Source organism: Staurois parvus, unplaced genomic scaffold, assembly GCF_062004578.1.
Source record: "Staurois parvus isolate SC_StPar_1 unplaced genomic scaffold, SC_StPar_1.0 ptg000449l, whole genome shotgun sequence".
NCBI lineage: Eukaryota > Metazoa > Chordata > Amphibia > Anura > Ranidae > Staurois > Staurois parvus.
The window spans coordinates 5,883,519-5,890,957 of record NW_028318245.1 but is presented as its reverse complement, the minus strand read 5'-3'; the positions used below and the strand labels follow the sequence as shown (position 1 = coordinate 5,890,957).

The following is a 7,439-nucleotide window of genomic DNA, read 5'->3' as shown; positions in this document are numbered from 1 at the left end:
ATCAGCTACTGGACCATCTTTTTGTTGAAGACACTTTCTAGTTTGTCCAAGCCACTTCTCCACCCCCGAATCAGGGGTTTGGAGAAGCCACGAAGCTTCTTCAACATTACAGAACAAGTCCAACTGAATGTGACTATTTCTAAACATTGCATCAGATTTTTCAGCAGATACTGGACCATCTTTTGTTGAAGACACTTCCTAGTTTGTCCAGGGCACTTCTCCACCCCTGAATCAGAGGTTTGCAGAAGCCACGAAGTGTCTTCAACATTACAGAACAAGTCCAACTTAATGTGACTAACTATTACTAAACATTACATCAGATTTTTCAGCAGATACTGGACCATCTTTTGTTGAAGACACTTCCTAGTTTGTCCAAGGCACTTCTTCTCTTCTGAATCAGTGGCTTGGAAAAGTGCCTTGGACAAACTAAGAAGTGTCTTCAACAAAAAGATGGTCTAGTATCTGCTGAAAAATCTGATGGAATGTTTAGTAATAGTCACATTCAGTTGGACTTGTTCTGTAATGTTGAAGACGTTTTGTGGCTTCTCCAAAACCACTGATTCAGAAGTGAAGAAGCTACAAAACGTCTTCAACATTACAGAACAAGTCCAACTGAATGTGACGAACTATTACTAAACATTCCATTAGATTTTTCAGCAGATACTAGACCATCTTTTTGTTGAAGACACTTCCTAGTTTGTCCAAGGCACTTCTCCACCACTGAATCAGGGGTTTGGAGAAGCCACGAAGTGTCTTCAACATTACAGAACAAGTCCAACTGAATGTGACTATTACTAAACATACCATCAGATTTTTTATCAGATACTGGACCATATTTTTGTTGAAGACACTTCCTAGTTTGTCCAAGGCACTTCAGTTTGAGAAGCTACAAAACGTCTTGAATTGAACGTGACTAACTACTACTAGATACTCAGATTTTAAGCAGATAATTGACCATCTGCTTGGCCAACCTTTTCCAAAGGCCAAGTTCCAATAAGTCGCCCTCACAGTGTTTCCGATGAAGAACAAATAATTGTGATCAATAGTAAGAGTACATATAAAACAAACGTCCATGTTGGGGTTCACCAACGAGAACTTTATTTCATGAATGACTTTCAAGTGTCCTCGAAATGAAGATCAGTCTCCTGTCCTTGTTGAAGATTCCCCCTTGATTTCTCTCTGGATACTACTTGGGAGAGAGGACAATCTCCTCAATGGGAAAAACAGACAAAGGCAGAAAGTTCGAGTTCAATGGATTCGCTGCAGGTAGATATCAGAGAGCTCCAACCGTGTGAATCGGAGTCATTTTTATTACAAATAAAATAAAAAAAAAATGAGATGACACTGAAACACCTAAAATATCCCATTTGGGTGGGCCGACCTGCCTAATTTTTATCACACGATTGTCCTACGGGACGATCCAAGCTATGAAACGCTACTGTAGGTTTTTCCACGGCCTCGGGGGGCGTGCGTTCTCTGGTGGAAAATTAGCGTTGCTTTTTGGGCAAAACACTTCCAGCACTCCGGACAGGAAAAAGGCTTTTCGCCGGTGTGAACTCTTAAATGCTTGTCACGATTTGCTTTACTGGAGAAGCATCTGCCGCACTCGGAACAGGGAAAGGGCTTCTCCCCGGTGTGGACCCGATGGTGCGTTTTGAGTTGCGATTTGAGGCTGAAGGACTTTCCGCACTCGGTACACGAGAAGGGCTTTTCTCCAGTGTGGGTTCGCTCGTGTCGAACAAGTTCTTGTTTTTTTATGAAGGCCCTCTTGCACTCGTAGCAGGAAAAGGGCTTGTGGCCGGAGTGAACTCTCTGGTGGGCAGTGAGTTGCGATTTCTGGGTGAAAGACTTTCCGCACTCGGAACACGAGAAGGGCTTTTCCCCGGTGTGAATTCTCTGGTGCGCAACCAGGTCGCAATTTTTTATGTACGATTTTTGGCAGTCCGAGCAAGAATAGATTTTTTTACCGGCGTGGTCCCTCTGGTGGACGTGGAGTTCATATTTTTTACTGAAACCTTTCCCGCACTCAAGGCATGGAAATGGAAACTCAGCTTTATGAATTCTTGGGTTGTGGTCAGATGCTTGAGAACATTGCACCTTGGTATTTTCTTCTTCACTGTAGACTGGAGATAAAATAAGACGTCCCTCCAAGGTATTCCATCCATCATACGCACCTATTGAAAAGGAGTGGTTAATAATTGCAGCATTTTCAATGGTGGTGGGCACATTAGCTGCTGGTGTAGGTACATCGACGATGTTCTTAAGGACAGCATTTGTACATCTTAAAATAGATTGATGATGTGTTCTATATCATGGAAACCATTTTTTTTTTCTTTCCAGTAAGTGCCCCCTTACATCTGGTGTTCAATCAAAGTCCCTCCTGGGCACATTAGCTGGTGGTGTAGGCACATCGACGATGTTCTTAAGGACTGCAATTGTATATCTTATCATAGATTGAAGATGTGTTCTATATCATGGAAACCATTTGGTTTTTTTTTCTCTTTCCAGTAAGTGCCCCCTTACATCTGGTGTCCAATCAGAGTCCCTCCTTACAATCAATGCCCCATCAAAGTCTCTCCTTACATCTCTTGACCCCATCAGAGTGCCTGCTTACATCTCCTGACCCCATCAGAGTGCCTCCTTACATCTCCTGACATCATCAGAGGGCCTCCTTACATCTCCTGGCCCCATCAGTGTGCCTCCTTACATCTGGTATCCCCATCAGAGTCCCTCCTTACATCTGGTGTCCAATCAGAGTCCCTCCTTACAATCAATGCCCCATCAAAGTCTCTCCTTACAACTGGTATCCCCAATACGTCCCTCCTTTCATCTCGTGACCACATCAGAGGTCCTCCTTAAATCTGGTATCCCCATCAGAGACCCTCCGTACATCAGGTGTCCCCATCAGAGTCCCTCCTTACATCTTGTGACTCCATCAGAGTCCCTCCTTACATCAGGTGTCCCCATCAAAGTCCCTCCTTACATCAGGTGTTCAATCTAGAGTTCCCTTTGTAGAGGTCTGTAGAACGTCATCACCACACGCTGTTCCATGCACGCACTAACACGGTTGTCTGCCACCATAATTAACGGTCTCTGGACTGGCCCACGACATGTGCGTTGCCTATCAGTAATTGGACACACTTGCCACTTACTACTGTGTGTAGTATCGCCACGCTAGTGTCCCTTTGTATACCTGGAAAATTAAAAGTCCCGGTTTGACTTGAATACCCCTCCTGCAGTTGAGTCCGATTTTACTGGATCCTCTGGTATAGAGGATGCTGCACACCACCAACTAGTACTCTGTGAAAGCAGCCTCAGCCTAGGTTCTTTTGAGACCACGCTGCTGATACATTTTGTCCCGTTCATGGGGCTCTATAATTAAGCCCTGGGCGGGAGAACTTCATCAGGGGCCTAGGAGGAGCCAAGGCTGAGGCTGTTTTCACACAGAACCACATGCTACACCGCGTCCTCTATACCACAGGACTCAATGCTATCTAGATAAGTGGTCAAGATGGCCACCCCTTTTCTAGTTGTGGATCACCAGAGCTAGTGTTGAAGGGCAGTTGGAGTGATTCCTCAAGTTGCTGTGTGTCCTATTAATGGATGGTGTGAAGGTCTACTGGTACTTTCACTTTGTTGGCCAGTCTGCATCCCTTTACTCACCTGTGCTGTTATCTAGACAAGGTTCCTTCTTTGTGATCGTCACCATCATTTCAGCTTCCTTCATAGATGGTTGATCGCCCCCCCTCACATAGGTCTCGTTTTCGTCTTTAACTTCAATTTTTATACCAATGATTTCTTTCCCCTAAAAATTGGAAAATTGTGAGCATTGTTAGCCTGAGACTACATGGAAGGTTATAATCGAATACATTTTAGAGCTTGGGATGGACATCCTCAGTCTCATTTACTTGATCATGGTGATGGGTGGTGTATTCTTCCGGTGTGAAATCCCGGGAATACAGAGGACAAGGACATTTCTCTGGTGGGTTCTCATTACTGGATCCATCTGTAGGAAATGCACACATTTGTTTATCTTAAATATATTGCTTCTATGTGTTTATGAGATGATGAGGGGTCTAGTAGGACCTTCCTTACTGCTCTCTCCTTTCCAGTAGAATCTCTTACCTGGTGATGTTAATGGAGTCTGGTTTTCCATCATGACATCCTTGTAGCGATCCTTGTGTCCTCCTAAATAATTCTCCTTTAAACCATCATCCTCTTCTTCTTTTATCGCATTTTTAATATTATTATTGCTTCTGCCCTGAATATTAATGTAACACAAAATAGTAAATACGTAGGTAATGTGCAGATCATTATGTAACTTTCAATGACTAACGGTCTAATACCTGACCGTGGTGGGAAATGCTGAGATCTTCCCGTGTGGAATACAGAGGACAGGGACATCTTTCTGGTGTGTTTCTGTTACTGGATCCATCTGTAGGAAACGCACACACTGACTGAATATGTTGTTTCTATGGTTATTACATGATGGTTGCAACTCCGTACTGCTCTTAGTTACAATATGGTCTTTTCTTACCCGGTGATGTGAGGGGTGGCTGATTGTCCATCATGACGTTCTTGTAGAGATCCTTGTGTCCTTCTAAATACTCCCACTCCTCCATGGAGAAATAGACAGTGACATCCTGACACCTTATAGGAACCTGACACACACAATGATACAGTCACCATCCAGACACATCCCTTGTCTGTTACTGGAGAATGTCCCAGAATTTCTGGAACCACTCACCTCTCCCGTCAGCAGATCAATGATCTTCTGGGTGACTTCTAGAATCTTTTTTTTGCTATTTCTCTCAGATATCAGGGACGAGGGTGAAGGAACCAGAATGGGGTTTTGTCCATTCTCAGGTATCATTTTCACAACTGTATAACCCTAGAGAGGGAAGATAAAACAATCATGAAGTACCAGACGTTATTTATTTGGCATAATTCAACTGACCAGATGTAACTTTCTAAATAAAACAAAAACATTGCCGACAAAAGATCTCAATATTTCCACAGGAAAAGGCCCTCTTTGTCCACAATGAGTCAAGAGAGCTTCATCTACCAGCAAGAACGGCCCTCCCTACCAGGGGCGGACTGACCATTTGGAAACTCGGGCACTGCCCGAGGGCCCGGAGTCAGTAGGGGGCCCTATGAGATGCCCCTGGTACCTTTTTCATAGGCTTTTTTGAGTTTAGGCAAGGACACAGGGGCCCCATGATCCCCTATTGCCCGGGGGCCCCATGAGTTGTCAGTCTGCCCCTGCTCACTCCCCACAATGAGTCGAGAGATCTCCATTTTTGCAGCACAAAAAAGGCTTTCACTGTCCACAATCAGTCAAGAGAGCTCCATCTTCCGTCAAGAAAAGGACCGTGTTGTCCACGAGTCAAGGGATCTCCATCTTCTAGCAGGGAAAGGCCCTCGTTGTCCACAATGAGTCAAGGGATCTCCATCTTCTAGCAGGGAAAGGCCCTCGTTGTCCGCAATGAGTCAAGAGATCTCCATCTTCTAACAGTAAAAGGCCCTCGTCCGCAATGCATTAAGAAATTTCCATATTCTAGTAGGAAAAGGCCCTTGTTGTTGGCAATGGGTCAAGAAATTTTCATTTTCTAGTAGGAAAAGGCCCTCGTTGTCAGCAATAGGTCAAGAAATCTTCATCTTCTAGGAGGAAAAGACCCTCATCGTCGGCAATGAGTCAAGAGATCTCCATCTTCCATCATGAAAAGGACCGTGTTGTACACGAGTCAAGAGATCTCCATCTTCTAGCAGGAAAAGGCCCTCGTTGTTGGCAATGAGTCAAAAGATCACCATCTTCCATCAAGAAAAGGACCACGTTGTCTGCAATGAGTTTAGGGATCTTCATCTTCTAGCAGAAAAAAGCCCTCATTGTACACAGTGAGCCAAGTGGTCTCCATCTTCTAGCAGGAAAAGGCCCTCATTGTCCACAATAAATCCAGAGATCTCCATTTTCTGTCAGGAAAAGGACCTCATTGTCCACAATAAGTCCAGAGATCTCCATTTTCTGTCAGGAAAATGCCCTCGCTGTCTACAAGGAGTTGAAAGATCTCCATCTTCCATCAGAATTAGGCCATCTTTGCTTACAATGAGTCTAGAGATCTCCATCTTCCAGCAGGAAAAGGCCCTCATTGTCCACAATGATTCGAGAGAGCTCCATCTTTCAGTAGGAAAAAGCCCACTTTATCCACAATGAGTCGAGATCTCCATCTTCCAGCAGGAAGAGCTCCCTATTGTCCACAATGAGTTGGGATTTCTATCTGCAGCAGAAAGAGGTCTTTGTTATCCCCAATGAGTCAAGAGAGCTCCATCTTCTAAGTAGGTATACCCCTTGTTATCCACAATGAATCCAAAAATATCCATCTTCCACCAGAAAAAGGTCCTGGTCCACAAAGAGTCGAAAGATCTTAATCTTCCAAAAAGAAAAAGCCCTCCCTAGAAAGATAAAGGGGACAGAAACGCCCACTGGTGGGAGTAAAGTTTGTTTCTATTGGGACATTTATGGCCAATTTAGAGTCAGCTGTATAGATGACACTTAGCAACCTTGCCTACAGCTAGCCATGCTCTCCACAGAAGTCCTTGATGTGACACGAGGTGAGCATAGTATGAAGGCTTTAAAAGCTAAGTGGGGTGTCACCCAGGGGTAGGCTGATCAGCTGACCAGAGGTAAATATTCTAATATAGAAAAACCTGTAAATTAATATTTGGTTGTGGGGTCGAGGTAAAATGCTCCTCACCTCCCCAGTCAGCAAGTAGAGGATCTCCAGGGTGAGCCGGAGGATCTGCCCAGTGAGGGGGTTACTATTCTCCTCCATAGCTCACACTCACTCCTGTAGCATTGGTGCGCCTCCTCCAACGCTCAGCATTATGGGGAAAAAAAAGCAGGCTCTCCAGGGATTGGTTCTCATCAGTCATTTTGTTGTAGCCCAGCAGAGGGAGAGAAGAAGAAATGTCCACAATTCAATAGAAGTCAACCCGGAGAGAGTCTGCCGAAGAGGAACCTAGACTGGGAGCAGGCCGGAGACCCTACATGAACCAACAATTCCACATTCACCATACAGGCAGATGTACAATATACGGCAGGTGAATCCTCCAGGTTCATGTGATTCACATGACTGGGATTGGTTCTCCACCTGCGAATGTTCCGTGTAAGTCACATTCACTGCTTCATAACCTGCATTAACCCTTTACTGTCCCCCTCCAATCCAATGCACATTAACCCTTTACTTCAGCCCTCCCATTAACCTTTTGCTGCCCTCCTCCGATCCTATGTACATTAACCCTTTACCACCACCCCCCCCTACAAATCCTATGTACATTAACTCTTTAGTGCCCTCCCCTTTTCTACATTACATCTACATCCTATTTCCATTAACCCTTTACTGCCCCCCCAATCCACTGTACATTACCCTTTATTGCCCCTC

General features: G+C 44.7%; 1 pseudogene across 1 annotated transcript; it reads right to left on the bottom strand.

Moving 5' to 3' along the window:
• Positions 1–1,075: 1,075 nt before the first annotated feature.
• On the bottom strand, positions 1,076–6,892 carry LOC149453460 (uncharacterized; annotated as a pseudogene). Its single transcript, XR_016314683.1, has 8 exons — positions 6,753–6,892; positions 4,748–4,891; positions 4,538–4,661; positions 4,347–4,435; positions 4,126–4,261; positions 3,909–4,006; positions 3,664–3,805; positions 1,076–2,174 (listed from the first exon to the last, which is right to left on the bottom strand). The product of XR_016314683.1 is annotated as an uncharacterized LOC149453460 (transcript).
• Between the last annotated feature and the right edge of the window lie 547 nt (positions 6,893–7,439).